This window comes from Neofelis nebulosa, chromosome 8 (genome assembly GCF_028018385.1).
Source record: "Neofelis nebulosa isolate mNeoNeb1 chromosome 8, mNeoNeb1.pri, whole genome shotgun sequence".
NCBI lineage: Eukaryota > Metazoa > Chordata > Mammalia > Carnivora > Felidae > Neofelis > Neofelis nebulosa.
The window spans coordinates 92562535-92586114 of NC_080789.1; the positions used below are offsets into that span (position 1 = coordinate 92562535).

General features: G+C 36.8%; 1 long non-coding RNA gene across 1 annotated transcript in view; it reads right to left on the reverse strand.

Annotated features, from left to right (window-relative positions):
• Positions 1-23580, reverse strand: part of LOC131519928 (uncharacterized) — a 67583-nt gene that overhangs the window by 22307 nt on the left and 21696 nt on the right. The window contains exons 2-3 of the long non-coding RNA XR_009265880.1: positions 996-1115; positions 400-557 (exon numbers count right to left, since the gene is read on the reverse strand). This is a non-coding gene — a long non-coding RNA (uncharacterized LOC131519928). The remainder of the gene's footprint in view (positions 1-399; positions 558-995; positions 1116-23580) is intronic.

Genomic DNA, 23580 nt, shown 5'->3' on the forward strand with positions numbered 1-23580 from the left:
ACTAATAGCATGGAATACCACTTACCAAGGCTAATATAGCTACTGTATCCTCTCATCAATTTTCCAGAAATAAGACTGACACAAAATGTGGCACTATTTCTGAAGGAGATACCATCACTCGGTGACAAGGTGACTACTTTTGGCTCCTCTTATCTGAGGATGACAAATGACATTTTTATTGGATGTGAGTTTGAATTCTGCTTTGTAGGACTTCAGCCAAAACTATTATCTGGAAGCCTACAGATGTCTAATTTACAGCTGTGATGGCCAATATTGTGAGTTAAGTTTGCTACACCATGGTACCCAGTTTTTGGTCAAACACCAGTCTAGATGCTGCTGTGAAGGTATTTTTTAGGAACAATTAACTTAAATTAGTAGATTTTGAGTAAAGCAGTTTACCTTCCTTAATGTTGATGGGCCTCATCCATTCAGCAGAAGGCATCAAGAGAAAACACTGAAGTCTTCTTCAGTGTTTATAGAATTCTTCCTATAGACAGTCTTTGGACTCAACACTGCACCATCAACTTTTCTCTGAGTCTCCAGCCTGCTGGTCTTCCCTGAAAATTTGAGACTTGTCAGCCCCCACAATTATGCGAGCCTGTTCTTTAAAATATCTGTCTCTGTCTCTCTGTCTGTTTCTGTCACTCTCTCTCTCTACACACACACATACACACACACGATATGAAAGTATCCAAATATTGGGATCCACTAGTCATATCGTACAACGTACCACCCAGAATTAGCTAGCCTTAGAACATTGGAATGACCTCCCAGAGGTAATGCTAGAAGCACCAGCTCAGAAGTAATATTCTGTGAGGATGGGCTGCCATCTCTTAGGATGCAGCATCCATATTGAATTAGAGACTTATATAGCACTGTGTCCCCCCAAGAAAAACATGCATGCATACATGAACCAGAAGATGGAAGTAGAAGTGGGTCTACATATATACCATCATTCCTAATGATCCACTGTAAGACTTTGAGATTTCCCTTACTACAACTCTGGATTCTGTACAGTTGGAGCTCCTGATCCCCAACAGGGTCATATTCTGGCCAGTGGACACGTGTAGCGATTGACCTATATTCTTTGATTGCCATCGGGGCACTTTGGAACGCTGAGATCAGGGAACAACAGACAAGAAGAATAGTTATCATCTTGTCAGGGGCAATTGATCCTTACCAGTAAGATGAGTTAGGATTATTCTTAGATAATGGACCAGAGAAAAATATTCATGGAATCTACTTGGATGTCTCTTGGTACTCCATTGCCTGACAGTACATGTGAATGAACAAATGCAGTAACTCTATTCTGAGAAGGGTTTTGTTACATGTAACTCAAACACCCCTAGGTCACTCCACTAGTCATGGAAACCAGCAGAAATAACACTGAGGATGAGGGTTATTTAAATCATTGTGGAAGAGAGACTATGAACACCAGTTGTGGTCCCAAGAACAACTACAGCAGTGGTGGTTATAGTTGTCCCACTAACCTCATGCTTTTTTTCCACCCTGGAAGAGAGATCCATCGGAACCCTGAAGGGGCTACAACCTAAATACATAAAAAGTGAATCCCTGTAATGCAAGACATGGATCATGTTAGGCATAGAGTTATTCCTCTCTGATCTCTCTTTGAGGAGAATTCGTCATTCAGTTGTATTGAGTATATTTAGCTAACAGCCTCCAACTGCAGTGCTTTAAGGATGCACTTCAATGTTCTAGCCAAGGCTATGTTTTTGCCAGGCAGCACCAAACTAATGATTAAACAGAGCAGGGGTATTATAACCTGGCTATTTCTCACTAACATGGGACTTCTCAAACAGGTAGAATTTGCTTCAGAGCTCTCCAAAGAGTTAGTCAAGGTTGTGTCAGATTTGTATCATGGGATGAGGCTCTTCCTGCCCAGGTCTTTTTCTTTCTTAATTTCTACTCACAGATGTCAGATCAGCCTCACAATCTGACATACCTGCCTTCTGCCTTTTTATCTTTCACAGGAGTTACCTACTCCTCCCATCCTCCAATAAACATTTTGTGCTCCTTAATCTTGCATCAATGTCTGACACGCTATGGAAGCCAGAAAATATCTTTAGAGTGCTAAGGAAAACAACTGCTAAAATCTAGCATGCTATCTCCAGTGAAATTATCCTTCAAATGAGAAGCTAAAATAAAGACATTCTCAGACAAAGGAGAAAAAAAGCTGAGAGGATGTGTCACTAGCAGCCCAACATTACAAGAAATACTAAAGGATTTCCTTCAGCTGTAAGGAAAATAAGCCAAGATAAAAGCAGAGAGGTGAAAAGAAATAAATGGCTCTGGAATGGTAAATAAATGGATAAACATGAAACTATTTACTATTTGGAGCAACAATCATAATATTTTGTGGGGGTTTTTACATTAGGATGAAAGGCATGACAAAATTAGCAAAATATAAAAAATGAAAAAGAGATGAGAGTGTATTAAGTGGAGTCAACTGGTAGAAAGAGCTTACACTGTTTAAGATGTTCTAAAAGTACTAATTTAAGCTATACTGTAATAAGTTAAAGAAGTAATTTCTTGGATAACCACAAAATAATGATACTAAAAGTTATAACCCCCCCCCCCAGGAAAAAGCTAATAGAGGAATAACAAAAATATTTAATCAATACAACAGTAACAAATAATATATGGAACAATAAGACCAAAAAGTAAGATGTTAGACTTAAACATAACCATGTCATAAATACACTACACATGAATTGATCAAAAATCCCTATTAAAACACAAGGATTATCAGAGTGGATTTTAAAAGATCTAATTGTATATTGTTTACAAGAAGTGTACTTTAAATATAAAAGTAAAGGTATATTGAAAATAAAACAATGGACAAAAAGGTTTTCCATGTAAATACTTACCATAAGAAAGATGCTATTACCGTATTAATATTAGACAAAACTGCATTGAATGCAAGAAATGTTACAAGACATAAAGAAACACTTTGTAGAGATAAAAGTCCTAGTTAATAAGAAGATATATAAGCCTAAACTACTATGGACCTAATAGTAAAGATTTAAAATATATAATGCAAGAGTTAACAGAACTAAAAGAATAAACAAGTATATGCACAAGTTCAATTGGGCAGTTTAACACACTTTTCTCAGTAACTGAGAGTATAAACAAGTAAAAAATTTAGTAAGGATATAAGATTTGAAAAATATAACACACTCAAGTTTTAACTGATGAATATAAAACACTGCAAGATTTCAACCCAGTTGTCTCAATAACTAAGAGAACAGCAGACAAAACCCCCAAAGGTAGACTCAGAATAGCCAATACAATATTGAAGGATTACAAAGTTGGAAGACTGACACTCTCTGACTTCAAGATTTACTAAAAAGCTAATAATCAAGACAATGTGGTATTGGTGAAGGAACAGACAAAACAGAGAGCCCAGAAGTAGGTCTGCATAAGTATAGTCGACTGATCTTTGACAAAGGAAAAAAGGGCATCTCAAAATAGAAAAAGTAGTCTTCCCAACACATGGTGCTGAAACAACTGGATATCTGCATGCAAACAAAACAAACAAAACAAAAGCAAAGAAAGAAAATAAAGAATTTAGACACAGATCTTATGTTTGTCATAGAAATGAATTCAAAATGGATTCTAGATCTAAATGTAAAATGCAAAATTATAAGCTCCTAGAATTTAACATTAAGAGAGAATCTGGGTAATTGTGAGTATGGCAATGGTTTTTTTTTTAGATAAACCACCAAAGGCATAATTCATGAAAAAACAACTGATAAGCTTGAATTCATTAAAATTAAAAACTTCTGCTCTGTGAAAGACAATGTCAAGAGAATGAAAAGACAAACTACAGACTGGGAGAAAATATTTGCAAAAGACACATCTGATAAAGCAGCATTATATATTTTATAATATACAAAGAACTCTTATGACCCAACAATAAGAAAACAATCCATTTAAAACATGGGCCAAAGACATTAAAAGACTGCTCACCAAAGAAGTCATATAGATAGCAAATAATCATGAAAAGATGCTCCACATGATGTGTCATCAGCAAAATGCAAATTAAAACAATAGCAAAATATCACTCCAGACCCGTTAGAATGTCCAAAATCCAGAGCACAAGACACCAAATGCTGGGAAGGATATGGAGCAACAGAAACTCATTGCTGGTAGAAATGCAAAATGGTTCAGCCTCTTTGGAAAAACAATTTGGCAGTTTCTTCCAAAACTAAACATACTCTAACCACACAACCCGGCAATTGCATGTCTTGGCTTTTACCCAGAAGAGTTGAAAATTTATGTCCACACAAAAACCTGTACGTGAATATTTATAACAGCTTGATTCATTATTGCCAGAATTTGGAAGCAATCAAGATGTCCTTCAGTAGGTGAATGGATAAATAAACTGTGGTACATCCAGACAAAGGAATGTAATTCAGTACTAAAAATAAAAGCTATAAAACCATGAAGACATGGAGAAACTTTAAATACACATTACAAAGCGAAAGAAGTCATTCTGAAAAGGTCACATACTGTATGACTCTATATAACATTTTGGAAAAGAAAAAACTATGGAGACAATAAAAAAGATCAGTGGTTGGCAGGGGTTGGGGGAAGGAGGGATAAAGAGGCAGAACAAAGAGGATTTTTTTAAGGTAGGGAAACTATTCTGTAGGTAATTATAATGGTGGGTATATGTCAATATACATTTGTCCAAACTTATGAAATGTACAACATGGAGTGATTCCTCTTGTAATCTGTGGAGTTTGGATGTAAAAGATGTGTCAACATATTCTCATCAACTGTAACAAATGTGTTACACTCAGGTGTAGGATATTGAGTGTGGAGAAGGATGTGCATGTATATGGATAGAAGGTATAAAGGAACTCTGTAATTTCTACTCAGTTTTTCTCTAAACCTAAAACTTCCCTAAAAAATAAAGGATATTTAAAAGAAAAAACAAATTAATTGCCTAACGCCCCCCCCACAAAAATCAATAAGAATAAGATTTGAAGAACTGACAAACCAAATTTATCTAGTTGACATATATAGAACATCATATGCAACAACCACAAAAAGCATATTCTTCTGTGGTGCACATAACACATTTACCAAAATAGACCATATTCTGTCCTTAAAATAAGCCTTGACAAATTCCTAAGGATTTAAGTCACATTCTGATCATCGAAGTATTTACATTAGAACTGAATAAAAGATAGACGACTAGAGAATCTATAAATATTTAGACATTAAGCAACATACCCCTGCGAAAGACTTAATTCAGAGAAAAAATCACTAGGGAAATTAGGAAATATTTTGATCTAAATGATAAAAAAATACAACATGTCAAAATTTATGCAATGCAGCTAGAGCATGCTGAGTAATAATTTTGTAGTTTTATATGCATGCATTACAAAAGAAGGATCTAAAATCAATAATTTAAGCGTCTTCCTCAAGAGTGAGAAAAAGAACAGCAAACTAAACTCAAAGAAGGTGGAAAGAAAAAAAATAATTAGGTAAGAGTAGAAACAGGCATACAATAGAGGCAGTCAACAAAGCCAAAAGTTGGTACTTTGAAAAGATTAATGAAATTCATAAACAACTAGTAAGATGGACAAAATAAGGGGTTGGGAGAGAATAAGAAGCATAAATTATCACTATTCAAAGTAAAAAAAAAAGGAAAACTATATTTTAAAGATATTAAAAAGGTAATAAGTGATTTTTTAAAGAATTTACATTTGCTAAATTATTAAAAATCATGAAATGGGAAAAAAATCCTTTGAAAACACAAGTTACCAAAACCAGCACAAGATGGAAAATCTAAAGTGTTGGATGTCTTTAAAAAAATTTTTTTTAATGTTTATTTTTGAGAGAGAGAGACCAAGTATGAGCAGGGGAGGGGCAGAGGGAGAGAGGGAGACATAGAATCTGAAGCAGACTCCAGGCTCTGAGTTGTCAGCACAGAGCCCAACGCGGGGCTCAAACTCATGAACCATGAGATCATGACCTGAGCTGGAGTTGGATGCTCAACTGACTGAGCCCCCCAGGCGTCCCTGAACTGTTCTATGTCTCTTCAAGTGTTTTTCTCCAAGTTAAAATCTATTGATTCAATACCATTCTAATCAATTTAGAACAGTTTGGGGGGGGGGGGTAGTAAGTGGGAAGTGACAAGCTAATTCTAACATTTGTATGAAAAGCTAGCAACCTAGAATATTCAAGATAATCTTAATAAAATTCAAAATTAGAGGGCTTACTTTACCAGATTTCAAGATATAGTAATTAAGGCAAATATACCAATGATATCAAATTAACAAACCAAAAGTAAGCCTACACATATATGGTCCTACTGCAAGCTGGTGACAGTAAAGATGATCTTTTCAATAAATAGTTCTGGAGCAGTTGCATTTGTCTATGGGATATAAACAAATCTCAAAGCTTTCTGCACACCATAAAGAAAAATAAGTTTGAAGTGGATAACAGACCTGAATTTGAAAGTTAACAAATCAAATTTCTAGAAGAATTACAGAACAATATCTTTACAAACTTGGCTAAAGATTTCTTAAAAGTACATAAAGAGATGAAAGGAAAAAAAAGAATGGGACTCAGTTAAGAACATCTGTTCATCGGGGCGCCTGGGTGGCTCAGTCGGGTAAGCGTCTGACTTCAGCTCAGGTCAGGATCTCGCGGTCTGTGAGTTGGAGCCCGCGGGGCTCTAGGCTGATGGCTCAGGGCCTGGAGCCTGCTTCCGATTCTGTGTCTCCCTCTCTCTCTGCCCCTCCCCCGTTCATGCTCTGTCTCTCTCTGTCTCAAAAAAATAAATAAATAAACATTAAAAAAAATTTATGAGAACATCTGTTCATCAAAAGAAAGGCAAACCACATCTGAGAAACTTTATTTGCAATACATCTGACAAAGGAGTTGTATTCAGATATGTAGAGAACTCCAACAAATCAGTGGGAAAAGACAACCTAGTAAAAAGTGCAAAAGAATTGAAAAGGCAATTAATAAAATATGATATCCAAATTGGCCAATAGGTACATAAAAATGTGCTCAACATTATTGGTCAATAAGGAAATGTAAATTTCATCTACAAGGAGGCCACTATAAAGCTACCAGAGTGGCTAAAATCAATCACTGACAATATGAATTACTGGCAAGGATACGGAACACGTGGGACTCCTAAATTTAGCTTTTGAGTGTATCAATTGCCCCAGCCAATTTAGGAAGTAATGAAAGTTGAAAAACTAATCTTATACCTATCCTATGACATACCAATCCAATGCCTACATATATACTCAAGAAAATGGCATAAATATCCACAAAAAATGAGTACAAAAATGTTAATAGTAACTTTATTCATAGAAATTAAAAGCTATAAATAGTCCACATGTTCATGAAGAAGAGAATGGATAAATAAGTCATGTCATACTTATGCAATGGGATTCTATACCATAATACAAAAGAATGAACATAGAACAGTATGGGTGAATCTCAAAAACATTGTGCCAAATATAAGAAGTCAGACACAAAAAAGTAAATACTGTTTGGCTCCACTTATAGACTCCCTATGTAGTTCAAAACCAGCAAAATTAATTTATTGCATTAAAGTTAGAATGGCAGTGACCTGGTAGGGAGAAGGTGTTGATTAGGAAGGGGCATGAAGAAACCCTCTGGGAAGTTGGAATTATTCTATACCTTCATCTGAGTCCCAGTTACATGGAGGTATACAAATGTAACAGTTATTGAGCCCTACACTTAAGGTGTGTGTGTGTGTGTGTGTGTGTGTACGTAATTTCTCAATTTATTTATATTTATCTATTTATATTTCTCAATTTATTTATAATAAAATGAAAACACACATATACAAATATATGCAAATGTTATTTAATCATTATTCATCACTTAAATTGTGGTTGCCACTGAATTTGAAGTTAGGACTCACAAAGATGAATGAACAGTGGCGCCTGGGTGCCTCAGTTGGTTACATGCCCAACTCTTAATTTTGGCTCAGGTCTCTGCATTGGGATGCTCCCTGCTCGATCTTTCCCTACCCTTTCTCTCTGCCCCTCCTCTGCTTTCTCTCTCTCTAAAAAATAATAATAATAACAAAAAACATGAATGAACATCCTACCACACATTCTGGTGGTGGGGTTGTGAAGACAGGTATTTAAACAGACAAATCAGAATATCATATCATAAATTCTTTTTCAGAGTCATCATTGTGTTGCTGAGGTAATAACTAGGATGACAAAAACCAAGTCTTTGTGGGGGCTGATGGCGAAGGCTTCACTCGAGAACAAATTTTGAGCTTGGAATTTTTTATTTTATTTTATTTTATTTTATTTTATTTTATTTTATTTTATTATTTTTCAGCTTGGAATTTTAAATGAAATAGAAATGTTCTGGGGAGAAAGAAAATAGAGTAGGTGGAGTTTGCTTTTCCAGATGGATATATAAAAAGGTGAGATTCAGGGCAAATAAGTGGGGTTCATAATGCTAATGAAATTAGTGACCTGGATTATATCCAGATTACAAAAGGCTAAATAATTTAACACTAATGATTCCTAGGCATGAGTTAGGTGTGTTTAAATAACTGTGGAGTCTTCTTTATTTTATTTTTTAAATTTTATTAATGTTATATTTATTTTTGAGAGAGACACAGAGCATGAGTGGAGGAGGGGCAGAAAGAGAGAGAGACAGAATCTGAAGCAGGCTTCAGGCTTGTAGCTATTAGCACAGGACCAGATGCTGGTCTTGAACTCATGAGCCTCTAGATTGTGACCTGAGCCCAAGTCAGAAGCCCAACTGACTGAGCCACCCAGGCACCTATGGAGTCTTCCTTCTCCTTCTCCTTCTCCTTCTCCTTCTCCTTCTCCTTCTCCTTCTCCTTTTCCTTCTTCTTCTTTTCTTAACGTAATTTATTGTCAAATTGGCTGACATACAGTGTGTAAAATGTGCTCTTGGTTTTGGGGGTAGATTCCCATGGTTCATCGCTTACATACAATACCCAGTGCTCATCCCAGCAAGTGCTCTCCTCAATGCCCATCACCCATTTTCCCCTCTCCCCCATCCCCATCCATCCTCAGTTTGTTCTCTGTATTTCAGAGTCTCTTATGGTTTACCTCCCTCCCTCTCTGTAACTATTTTTCCCCCTTTCCTTCCCCCATGGTCTTCTGTTAATTTTCTCAAGATCCACATAGGAGTGAAAACATATGATATCTGTCCTTGTCTGACTGAGTCTTCTTTATAACATGCAAGTTACTCCAGAGATCGTCATGCCCCTCTTGTACTTTCCATGCCTCCACCTTATCGAACACTCTCATAGGGAGCCACTGTAACTCCAACAGGAGTACATCAAGTACCACCAGTGTTTTGGGGACAGAAAGAAAAAAGATTGAAAATAAATGTTTTAGGACAAGGCTGTGGTAAGCCAAGAAAGGAAAGATGAAGCTCTCATCAAAGGCAGAAACAGAATTTTCAAGCTATTTCTGAATAAACACAATAGGAGTAAGAATCTGATTGGTGGTTGGAGACAGTCACTCTTCCAATCCTGAAGAATAACATCCTCGTATATTTCTTATATATTTCTGGTTTCCACCTTGTTACCAAATTGGAACAGACACTCCCTGAAACACTCAGTTCTTAGTAAAAACAATATTACATGAATTATAAATGTAATGAGAATCTTTCTCAAAGTGTGTATTTTTAATGTTCACTATGTTCCTCTTTGTACCCGACAAATGCAACTCTGAAATAGTCCTCTGGTTTTGTGGCAGGGTTTCATACAATCACAAGGGGATATAAATAGTCTTCTATCTGGCTTTTTTTTTTCACATGTCTTACTTTTTCCATACAATTTATGTTATCCTGAGAAGTTGGAGATTCCTCACCTTTCATCTGTAAAAATATTCTGTGTTGTCAGACTGTTTGAGCAGTATATTTGACAGGCTTTCATGTTCCATCTTTCCTATTAAAAATTGCACCATGAATAAATACTGCCCCCAGTAGTTAGTTAAAATAGTATCCGGCCACCTTTCACCCCTTTTTGCTCACAAAGTAATCTAAACCTAGCACATTAAGGGAGAGATCAAAGTGATGTTGCTGTTTTATGTACAGTAGGTGCAGCTGGCTCATTTGTGAGTTACCCCTCTCTAGGGCAGAGATAAGGCATGCAAACAGTTAGTTGTGGCCTTTCACCCGCAAAATCGAGTTCATAGTAAAATATGTGTGATGCACAAAAGAGATAAATAGGAAGAGATGTAGAAATTAACATAAAGAAGGAAAAGAGACAGATTTAAACATTTTCCAGATATTAAAATGTCACAGTATTTAAAATGAACAATTATGACAGAATCTAAATTTCTTTATGTGTGCTACACGGGGAAGAGGCCATATTATCTCTGTCCAATAAACGCAGGACAGACAGACAAGGCATGATGTAACCTCTATTCACATGTTAACCTCTAAAACTACCCTGCTAAGCAACTTCTGAAAAAGTCTTTTCTAAATCTGAACCTGATTTATCTCCCAAGTTATGAGCTTCGTCACCAGAGAGTCTAGTTCAAACATCAAACATTGTTCTTCGAAGGAAGAAAGTAACTCCCCCACTGTCAATGTAATTTTATCCCAGTGGCTGAGGATCACATTTTCCATTGTGGAGCACATTTTGCTTTTTCTTTTGTCCTCCTCTCCTTTTATAGAAAAGTCACATTAACGCCAGCCAGGATGTGGAATGCAGATGTCCAGCCACTTCAGGGATATTCAGGGAGATGGCAGGTATGACTAACGCAGGCAATGTACTTTTCTTGCCATATTTCTTTTGAGGATGCCTTCAGATTTGCGCCATATCGTTGATTTTACAAGCTGTGGAACATGGCACTATATTTAGCCCAATATTGTCTTCCAAGAGCAGACAAAAGGTTTTTTTTTTTTTTTTTTTTATTCTACTATACCACAGAGGTAAGCCCAGGCATGCCAAACAGTTTTAAAATGTTATGAACCCTGTGAGGACAACCCGGGTCCTAGAGGAAAGACATTCAGGATACTTTAAAACATTTGATCTAGGTCTTTCACTTCCTATAAGACATGTTACCAAGTCACCTTCTGGTAAAACTTGGGGATAAATAAATCTGTGAGAGGTTTATTTCTGTTTATTCTATGTTTTACCATCACTCGTTTCTGCCCTCAGTGCTCTTTTCCAAACAGAGTTTATGATCTCTTACCCTCAGAGCACATTTGCAAAAGAATGAAAAGGTGTGTTCCTTCTCTTTTGAAAATGCCTAAACTTTTAGAAGTGATCACGCAAAGTGCCTTCCTTTTGGAAGGGAGAGAAAAGAGTGGCTTGCCTTTAAGGTTGACCAAGAAGGAACTGAAAGCTAGTTCGGTCAGTCAGCCTGAGAAGAAATCTGAGGTCTCCAGAGTAATGAGAACTTGAAAGTCAACTTGTGCCAGCCATTCATGGAGATAAGACTGCAGAGCGTTGGGGGTTATTCTGGGAAGAATTTCTGGAAGCCACCAAATCCTGGGCACAGGGTGGATTTGTTTTGCCAAAGATTCAGGTGTCACCAGATTTGAAGATTCAAAAAGAGCCAGTGTCAGCCTGTCATTTGCTTCAAACAGATTTTCCTAACCATTACCCTTGACTCTCAAACAGAATCATCATTCCAGACAGCCTGGTCTATACATGTTTCCCAGAGCATAACTGTTTGCTGCTTAGAGTCACACGACTTTGATTCGTGACATGGTTTCTCTCTGGGAAATGTCCCACATCTTCTTCCTGTCTGATCTCACCTTCCCAGGACTCTAGTCTGAATTCCTCTTCCTCCAGGAAGTCTTCCCAGAGTACTCCGGATTTCAGTAATCTCCCCTTTCTCTAACGTAATCATGTATGCCCTTGCTCCTCATTTTTGAGATTAGTTGCAATAGCTATAATTTTAATGTATTTATTACTATTTAGCTACTTAAATGATGCAAACATGCACAGTTTTCCCGGTTATATATAAAGTTCTTTGAAGGAAGTGACCATGTCAATATCATTCTCTATATTACCCACAGAGCTTTGAGAAGCATTGTGCAGTGGTTAAGAGCACAGATGCTGAAACCAGACTTCTGGGATTAAGTCCTGGCTTAACCACTAACTAGCTGTGTGATCTTAGACAAGTTGTTTAATTTTTGTGCTTCAGATACTTCTTCGGGACAACATAGACATAACAATAGCAATTATTTCAATACAGTTTTGAAAATTAAAAAACTCAATACATTTAAACAGCAGCACTTAACAAATATTTGCCATCATCATAATTATCATTATACTTATTATTATAATTATTCACATTTTCCCTGGAATACCTTCTTTTATTGCATTTACTTATGTGGATTCAGTTAGAAAACATTTCTTGAGTTTCTACTGAATGCAAAGCATTGTTCTAGGCAACATCGAGAGAGAAAAAGACATAGGCAACATATTTCCTTCTCTCAATAAATTTAACATGTGAAGAATACCTATCATTTAAGGAAAACTTATTCCATCTCCTTGTTCAGGTCTTCCTGGAAGCTTTCTCTGAATGTGGCACATCACATGGCATAGCTTGCCTAACTAAATTTTTAAACACCTGAGGACAGAGCCTACCTTAAGGTGATTTTATCACTCGTAGTATTCAACAGAATGTTTTTCACATTGTAAGAACTGGGTAAATATTTAGTAATTGATTTAGCTTTATTTTGTCATTGTTTCTTTAGTGCAACTCTCAGGAAAAGCAAATACTAGCCTATTAGAAATACCTTGTTGTTGGAAGAGGTTGAAATTCCATAGTGTTGACCTTTGTGGTAGTACTAATTAGAGGCTCTAAATGATTTCAGTAAAGCCAAGGAATTATGAAGTCAATTTTCGAAAGAATTTGTATATGTGAGATATATACATATATATTATTGTGTCAGCATCAAAATAGCTAGTTTCTTTCAAGGATATCACATAGGTTCTATGTTTGAATTTTTCTGCATAGATCTTATGACTTAAGGGCTATTGAAAACTCAAGGCTATCTTAGAACAGTATCTGAAATAACAATGCCCCTAAGTACAACACATTTCATTCTTTATCCTATGAAAAGATAATAAACAACACAATCATGTCGAATTTTTAATTTTCCACACTTTAGTCTGAGTGGTTTGTTTCTTCTATGAGATCTAGGGTTATAATTGTTTTCATAACTTTTAGAATTGTAGCTCTGATTTGGTTATATGCCTTGTCTTTTTATTATTCTATATCTACCATTCAGCATGTAAAAAAGAATTATGAAATATTTGTGGAATGTTGAAAGGGAAAAAATTCCCTTTTATTAATACTCAGAATGTTGGGCGCCTGGGTGGCGCAGTCGGTTAAGCGTCTGACTTCAGCCAGGTCACGATCTCGCGGTCCGTGAGTTCGAGCCCCGCGTCAGGCTCTGGGCTGATGGCTCGGAGCCTGGAGCCTGTTTCCGATTCTGTGTCTCCCTCTCTCTCTGCCCCTCCCCCGTTCATGCTCTGTCTCTCTCTGTCCCAAAAATAAATAAAAAACGTTGAAAAAAAAAATTAAAAAAAAAAATACTCAGAATGTTGAAGGAGAAAAAAGATGATTTGACAAAAGTGTTTCTAACATAAAGAAATCAAAATTCATAGTCAGAATTTGATTGAAATCATATATGTTTTAGCTATGAATTGGAGAAGATAAAATTTAGAATGTAAAATTCAAGGTGTAAGTTTACTTTAGGCACATTTCCTTAGAATTATGAAAACCAAAGCGTTTAATAATATTGCCAAAGTATTGCCTATAAGTTGTAATTATAAAGCAAGGGAATTATGAACAATAACTTACAAATTTACCTGTGCTATTTCAATATTCATTCATTTGTACTTGTATTTGAACATTTCTATGTTCTTGTCTCTCATGACTCTTTATTTGTACATTTAATTAGGACAGGGAAATGAAATCAGCATAAAGCCAATTAAGGTAAATAACAAGTCACTGGGTATTGTATGGAAACCAATTCGACAATAAACTTCATATATTGGAAAAAAAATAAATAGTGATATAGAAAGAGCTTATAAACAAACAAACAAAAAAGATAAATAACAAGAGTATACTGTGAAAAGTTTTTACGTTATCTGTATTCCCAGGTCCTAGAATAGTGCCTGGAATATTGGTATATAGTAGGTGCTCAATAAATTGGAGCTGAATGTTTTTATTTTTTTTTATTTTTTTTTTTTTAAATTTTTTTTTTTTCAACGTTTTTTAAATTTATTTTTGGGACAGAGAGAGACAGAGCATGAACGGGGGAGGGGCAGAGAGAGAGGGAGACACAGAATTGGAAACAGGCTCCAGGCTCGGAGCCATCAGCCCAGAGCCTGACCAGAGCCTGACGCGGGGCTCGAACTCACGGACCGCGAGATCGTGACCTGGCTGAAGTCGGACGCTTAACCGACTGCGCCACCCAGGCGCCCCGGAGCTGAATGTTTTTAAATGGACTTTTTGGTAAAAGATGGACATCCTTTTGTTAGATATATTTAAAACAGGATCCTGGATAAAATTAAAAATAAACAATGAAAGAGTTATACAAACCTACCAGATTAAGTTAACTAAAAATGTCATTTCTCCTCTAACTTTCATTGCTTATGTTCTTTCAATTTCATAAGAAAATAATTTTCTAAGCCAAACTAATATCAAATGTGATCTCTATTTATGAGAAAACCACACAGCGGAAGCTATCAAAGTAGGGTTAAATTTACATTCTGTCAAATCGTTTTACTTTAAGGGTTCTTGGAAGTCAAGCATGCTGGTTAATTCCCCATAGAGATTTGAATGCTCCAAAAACAATTCAGAACTTCCACTCATCTCTGCTAAAAGAAAAAAAGAGCGTAATGAGTATATAGGAGGCGGGATAAGAAATAAAAAGTAAAAATGAAGAACGGCTGTTTAATTAAGGTGACAATGAATCTTTGAATCATCTAGGGACTTAACTGGTCATGGAATAATTCTCTGCGAGTTTTTCCTAGTATCCAGCATATAGACACAAGCCAAATCTAGTTGCAGCATGTTAAAAATGGAACAGAAACACACACACGCACACACGCACATGCACACGCACACACACACAAGTTGAAATAAAATAAATGAAAATTACTTGGAACTATAATGAGACATAAAGAGTGATCGCAAGAACCAACAATTTCTGTTGTTTAATCTTGTGTTTTAAAACTAGAAAGTGTTTTATAATGCTGTACAGCTCAACTGGATGACTTGCTACCACCATTCATAAAATGCATTTCTTTCTTATTTGCATAGTGTTTCATGATTTCTGCATTAAATATTTGTTTTCAGTGATTATTTCATTCATCCATTTATTAGCCATTCATTTATCTGTTCACTCAATAAACATTGATGGTGTGCCTATATGAGGAATATTCTTATTAGTCCAGATAGAATAGAGATAAATACATGCTTACAGATATACATATAAGGTGCTTGTTGTTGCATTGAAATGGAAAATATAATGGGGACTGGAGAAAGAGATGGAAATAGTAGAAGTTAGTTTTGGAAAAAAGAAACAATTTACTCTCATACAGGAAAAAGTATTGATGATGATATAACCAATCTAGGAGTTGTAAATTCGCAGAAAATAGAAAATTAGTCTGAGATAATGGCGTTTATCAAAATCAACCCTGTGGACATCAGAAAAGAGAGGTAGAAGCATAGATATGGAAACCAACATTAAAACTAACAGAAAGCCTTGGGGACACTGAAGACCATCTTGGATTGGAGGTGTGTGTTTGATGGTTAACTTGAGTAGGTCACAAGGTGCACATTGGTCAAACATTGTTCTGGGTGTTTCTGTAAAAGTGTTTTTAAATAATATTGATTGATATTTATATCCATAGACTGAGTAAGCAGATTGCCCTCCCTAAAAGAGTGTTGTTTTATCCAACTGTTTGAAGGCCCGAATAGAATAGAAAGATTGGCCTTCCCCTGAGTAAAAGAGAATTAATCGTACCTGACTGCCTTCAAAATCACACACTAGCTTTTCCTTCTCTTGGGCTCAAACTGAAATGTCAGCTCTTCTTGGGTTTCCAGCCTGCTGGTCTTTATTAGAACTGGACCATCTGTGTCTTGGTTCTCAGGGCATCAGACTAAGACTGGAGCTACACCATTGACTCTTCTGGGACTCCACCTTGTCGATTCACCAGCAGATGATCTTAGGACAGGTCAGTCTCCGTAATCATGACAGCCAATTCCTTATAATAAATCTCTCTTCCATATATATATATATATATATATATATATATATATCTCATATATACATATATAATATGCAATATATATGCATATATATTACCTCTATATGTGATACATATACACACATTCTATTGATTCTATTTATATATATGTATATATGTATGTATATATATGTATATATGTGTGTGTGTGTGTGTGTGTATGTATGTGTATACACACACATATCCTGTTGGTTCTATTTCTCTGGAGAATTCTGACTGACACAGTATATGTGTGTATATGCATGTGTGTGTGTGTGTATATGTGTGTGTGACTTAGGTAGGGGTGAAGATGTATTATCAGGAATAAGACTATAAAGTTGGGGGGGGCAACAAAGACAAAAGTAGAAGTTTAAGATGTTGAATAATTTAAGCTTCATTTTTGGCTCGTCCCATCTGCTCTTAAGCGAATCATTGCTGCAGCTATGAAGCAGAAAACAACCATCCAGGGTTGACTAGGTAATATGCAGGCTGCTCATAAGTATTTACTTATTTTCTCCCACTGCTCCAAGCCCTAACTAAGTTAAGAAACATGGAAGAGTGAAGAGTACTATTTAACAATCTGAAAAGAAGGAAAACATACATCTACATATGGTAATGGACATCAACTGATTTATTGGGTGATCATTTTAGAATAAATACAAATATAAAAACCATTATGTTGTGCACTTGAAGTTAATATAATGTTATATATCAATTATATTTCAATTAAAAAAAAGAAAGGAAATTATAGGAACAAAACATCAACTAAAAAATTTAAATAAGAGTTTCAAACTATCAACCACAACACAAGAGTGACTGTAAGAGCCATAGAAAATAGCTGAAGTGACCCAGCATACATATGACTTTCTGAAAAAGAACAAATATTAAAAACAGTAAGTTTTTAAAGTTTTAAATTAAAATAAGGCTTGAAACTAGCTATACAATCACTCAAAGACAAGAATACTTTCGTGGGAGTCTTGGAGTCAAGGAGAGCAATTCCAGAATACTAGTGGAACAAAACACCCAAAAATAGATGCAAGAACAGCTTTACTTTATCTGTATCACTCATGTCCCAAGGCAGCACAGTTCAATTCCAAGAGAGATTCCCTTCAGCCAACGATTTCTTCTACACAGAAAAGAGAGCACAGTGAGGGAGAGACTAGTTTTCCTAGCTAGGCAGGATATTGCCCAAAGCCTACCCAGAATGCTGAGGTGATTGGCATGGCCGAGTGATTGAGAGCCTAGGAGCAGGGAAGATACGTGTTCTGGGAGTAGGGACTCTGGTTCTAAGCAATCAGGGCTCAGAATTCATCAAAGGGCCAAGGATCCCACCAACCACTTTGTGAATTCCATCAGGAAATCCACCCATGAGTGGTGTGGGATGCCTCACCTGTGGACACCTGAGTGGCCTATGGAAAACCCCAATGCTCTGCACACCTCATTCCCCTCCCAACATGGCAGTTTCCCCATGTGCCCCCACAGAAGATGACTGTGTTCCTTTGCAGGTGGCTTGTGAACTTATGCAGAAAGCCAGCCCAACTCTGCAGGATTGGTAGGAGGCACACAAATTTGAACATTTTCCAGGCGCTACTTTAGGGAAAACAAATGAGAGACTCTCAGCACTCAGCTTGATAAAGAAAAAAGCACGTCATCCAAGAATTCCCTCTCCCTGACCCAAACATATCTGTTTTGCTTTTTTCTTTGGTATATATACATATATTTATGATATGGTGTGTGTGTGTGTGTGTGTGTGTGTGTGTGTGTACTATATATATATATGAAGAGAGGTAAAGAAGAAGCTTTACTTTGGGGAAGTATGACTCATGTAGACTTGATCTGTATGAATAGGGTAATAAAATAGAGGCTATATTTCCCTTTCCAAGTATGAGGGCTGATGGTAGTTTTAATGATGGTGGGGAAAATGACAAGGTGACAGTTTAAAAGGTAAGAAGTTCAATTTGTGCCAGATTTAGCTTTTATGGGTGGCAGTATATGCACATGCCCATGTCACTCAGGCAGCAGCAGACATAAAACTGGAGCACAGCTGAGAAATTATGCCTTGGATAAAGATTTGGAAACCATCTTCATACTCCATACATGTGGTGAGAGCAAGTAAGCGAAGAAGTAACAGAGCACACATTTCAATCCTGGATCTCAGAGGGATTAACTAGAAGAAAAGGTAAAAATGGTAACTCAATGCCCAGGAATGAAAAGGTGTCCATGAGAGAGGAGAGTTCAATATTATCAATGGCAATGTACAGATTTCGGAAGTTTTAGATCACTAGATTTTGCAGAGAAGTTTGGAGGATTTTTGCAAAGTGGTACATGAAGGGCTTTACTTCATTCCTGTATACTTTTAGATAGAAAATGCTGTCTATTTCTTCCAAACATTCTCTCCGGAAGACTTAGGTCAAAGTGAAGTTGATTCTGGTTGCTCTGTTGGACTGAAAGACTGTGACGTGTTCATGTAAGTAAACAATATATCCTTCACAAGGTAGGTGCTAAAAACATTTAATGATTGATTAAATTTAAGACAGCATTTATTTAACATCTATATTTCTTCTTGGTTCTACAGAAGACAAGAAGATGAATAAATCATGGTTTTTGCTCTCCACTGACTTGTAGTCTAGTTGCATCAAGAAATACGCTTAATAATAATACAAAGCTGGGTAGGTCATTTTATTGAATGTAAACAGGAAAATATGTTGGATGAATTGAGGAGGTTTTCGGAATTAATGGGAAGCTTAAGAACCAGGCTAGAGCACTGAGAGCCACCACATCCAGAAAGAAAGCTAAAATGCAAGAACCACCACAGAGGAGTGATAGCAGAATCTGGTGAGGCTTAGGTAAGTTTACTTATGTGCTTAGGTAAAATGACCATTTTCTTTCCAGGGAAGGAGTGTAGGATTGGCCTATCATGGAGCAAGTGCCTTTAGACAGAAGAGTGAAATGGAAAAGCCGTCATTTCAATAATAGAATTCATAATTCCAAGAATAGAATAGGCAATTAGGAAGGGTCAATGAATGTTGGGCAGCAAAATAACAAGTCCTCAGATAATTAGAATCATAATGAATGCACAAACAAAATGCCAAGGGAAGGCCTAGAAGAAAGCACCTGTCCCCCAGTAGAAGGATTCAATGGCCATTGAGACGGAATGACCCAGTCAGTTGATGTTAGCCAGGCTTGGCCAATAGCCATTGCATTGTTGGCACAATTGGTGTAAAAGTCTAAGATGGTAGAATGAAGACTATTTATACATGGGTGTAGCATGCACTTACTCACTAAGGTTGAACTAGCCACTGCTCCTGATGATGAATATCAAAGCAGCCAGCCACAGAGATCTAAAGTGATGACAGGAATGAATGCTGGGTCCAGATTTGGCACCATCCCTCAGGGAGATTAAAACAGCCACTGAGAATCAGGTTGATTACATTGAACCCTTCTACTCTAGAAGGTGGTGTTATTCATCTTGACGAAAACGGACACACATTTCAAGTACGGGTTGCTCTTACTTACTATGATAGGGCTTATAGAGTATTTGACTCATCAGCACAAAATTCCATCTAAGAGTGCTCTAACTAAGAAACCACTTTACAGGGGTGCCTGGGTGGCTCAGTTGGTTAAGCGTCCGACTTCAGCTCAGGTCATGATATCACAGTCTGTGGGTTCAAGCCCACATCGGGCTCTGTGTTGACAGCTCAGAGCCTGGAGCCTGTTTCCGATTCTGTGTCTCCCTCTCTCTCTGCCCCTCCCCTCCTCATGCTCTGTCTCTCTCTGTCGCAAAAATAAATAAAAACATTAAAAAAATGTTTTAAAAAAAGAAACCACTTTACAGAAAAGGAAGCATGGCAGTGAGTTTATCACCATGGACATGACAATGGATCATATACCGTACCATCCAGAAACTATTGGTTTGATAGAGTGACGAAAGAACGATTTGAAGGCAGAAGTGAGATAACAATTAGGAGATGATTCCATACATAGAAAATACCGTTCACGTGAAAAATACATTTTAAGTATATAACACTTATAATATGCTATGCTATTGAATATGCTATGTATTCAATAAATAGGATACATGGATCTAGAAGCTATGAACTAGAAGTAGAAGAAGCCCCACTTGGGAAATTGGTGATTCTCATTCTTGGAACTCTGGGCTTTATAAGTTTAGTGGTCTAGTTCCCAAAAGGGAAATGCTTTCATCAGGGAAGAAAATAAGAGTCTCATTAAACTTTAAGCTAAGGCTATTTATTACCTCATCAGACAGAGAGTCATCCTTCCAAGAAACCTGCAGGAAAGGAAAGGAGTAGCCCTACTGTTAGAAGCAACAGACCTTGATCAATAAGTGATAAGGTTACTTTTAAACAATGGGGGTGTATGTTTGGTACTCAGGTGATCCACTGTTATTCTCTCACCCAATTTTATTGGTAAATGGACATGTGCAGTAGCCATGGGTATAGCAACTCCTCAGGACTGAAGTCTGGATCATTTCATCAGGTCAAGTAATGCAGACAAAAAGAGGTGGTAGTCACGAGGCAGGGAAATTGGTAGCAGAATTTAGTAGAGGAAGGAGACAAGGAGCATCGACTGCAGTCTTGAGAACAATTGTGGAAATGGGCTAGTAATGCATCCCAGTAACCTTTCTCAGGCAAGTTTCACCCCAAAAAGGGACCTATCAGAATCCTGGAGAAAGTGATCCTAGAACTTATCATGCAAAGCAAATGGATCTGATAAGCTCAATGGGTAGACTGTAATAGATGCCGAGGCACTCATTGCCTCAACTGCTGGGAACCTCAGCTAATGCTTAAAGATTCTTAGATGAGTCCTCTGGCAATTGACAGGAGACAGCAGTGTTTCCCAGGGTCACCTCCCCTTCCCACTGACAGCCCAAATCCAATTGCTGTTTGGATAAAGGTCCAACTCTGAAGAATCATTCCAGTTCCAGAATTTTCTATAGGATCCAAGGAGGTATTGTCGTGATTGCATCACAATTCAACTTCCTTCTGCTATTCTTCTTTCACTCCATCACCAGTGTTGATCCTACGAGCACACCTCAAGAAACATCCAACATGGTAACCTCAGACTCAAAATTTATTTCCCAGGAAACCTAAGTTAAGACAGTTTTCTATTTAGATTTAAAAACATGTAAAAAATTACATAGAGTCTGGGAAAGTTCATTACAAGAGCCTTTCTAATGACAAGGGAGGTGAGTTTTCCTTAGATTATGAATATGCTCAATGTTGCAGAATCAAAATGCAATTAGCATCCTCAATGAAAAGACCTGAATCTGCAGTTAGGGTATTTTGCCCCTTATGGAAGTGGGCACCTAGATGAGGTGGTCTGGGATATCAAAATGTGCCTGAGTGTAATTATTTTAAAAGATTAACATTTTTAGTCACCCGTGAAAGAAATAGGAAAAATTATTATTTTGCATGATTGATTCTTAAAGCCAATACATAAAGACAAACTTTAAGGAAAATAAAATCAGAGTAGAAATAAATTGTTAGCATAAACATTTCCTTCTAAATCACCCTTAATCCTTACACTGGATTCAAACTGCTTTCAGCATTAATATACTTTGGTTTTTCACCAAAATCCCTCTGGACAGCCTTTATCAGCTGCCAATATGTCTCCATCACAGACCCAAGTAGTCTGTTCACTCTGATTAGACTGTTGGAGCTAATTTAAAGTATGGCCTTTGTTATGTCTACAGCAGTCTAATCAGCTAGGAAGATTCTCTGACACCCTGGCATCCAATCCGTCTCCATGTCATTGAAGCAGAAAGGCAAAGATTATGGCCATCAAAGTATATCTTCAGGCAGAGATATAGCTTTCCAAACCAGTGCTTAGTTAAAATTGTCATGTTTTAAAATCACTTTAAAATCAAAGATACTCAGATATTTCATAGAAATTCCAGGAAGCTTAGAAGTGGCTCAGTTGTTTTATCTCGGCTAGGTCTCATTTCCCTCACTAGATGGTAAGCTCCTTGAAGGAATAGATCATATTCTTCTCAATATTTCCTACAGTATCTTATAGGTAGAATGGCTTTATACAAATTTATGTAACAAGATAATTTACTGGGAAAGTTCATTGTTACTTTGAATGTCTCTGATGCTCTTTCAGCAGAGCACTCACTTTGGACTAGACCCAATGTTAGGTTCTTTATATGTATCATCTTATTTACTCTCTACAACCTTAGGAGTGACATTATTATTATTATTATTATCCCTGTCGAGACAACCAAAGCACAAAAAGGTTAAATATTTGCCTACATATATCTAGTTGGTGGGAAAAGTGGTATTTAAATACAGACTCTCTGTCTTCAAAGCCCAGAATTTCATCTTCTTACTTCTTGATGGTAGTAGAACTCTCAGAATATTCTCTGAGTATTAGAGTGTGCTCCTGGGTACAGAACAAGTGAGGGAACTGAACTCCTGTTCCTGGCACTCCATGTTGAAAGTCATTTTGATCAGAGAATAACAAGGATAATAAGCGCAGCCCTTATGATGATATATTTGTTAATTCAGCAAAAATATAAATGATAGCACTTCCTGATTTCCATCTTCCCTGCTTCACCTTCAGGTGTTTTTTTTCCCTCTCATTTGAACCTTGCTCTCATCCTTGGAGGTGGACTGGTATGCTGCAAAGAACATGAACCTTGGAATTAAACTAGCCTCATTCCATTTTTGACTCTACCATTTACTAACTGCGTCCTTGTGCATAGTTTTTAAAATATTTGAATTCAGTTTTCAATAAAATGAGAACAATAAACCCTGCCACATAAAGTTGTTTGGATGATTAAATGACATGACAAACATAACATTCGGAGCCTATGGATGATACTCAATAATCATGAATTCCCTCTGTCCTGCTTTGACTATTTTATATTCTGATGAAGGGATACATGTGCAATCAGCCACCAAGTCTTAACAGTCTTTCCCTATAGCAAGGAGCAAGGAAGAGCTGCTCAAGCTGGAAATTGAAGGTTTCCTATCTTCCATATGTTGAATTGCTTTAATTGAGTAATTAAGGAAGGACCTCAATTACATTTAAATACTTGTCTTGATACTTTAAATACTTGCTTTAGTGCTTTTGTATTTTAAAACCAATACCTTTGATGTTTTAGTACTTGCATCTGGGGATGTTTTCTAGGTTCTGAATTTGATCCCTGTTGTACGGATGTTAAGGCCCATTACTTCAAATACTGTAGGTTTGCTTTTAATAGTTCCAAAATAGAAAGGTCTTTATTAACCTGCCATGAGTTAGAGGTACTGATTCATTTACATAACTGCCGA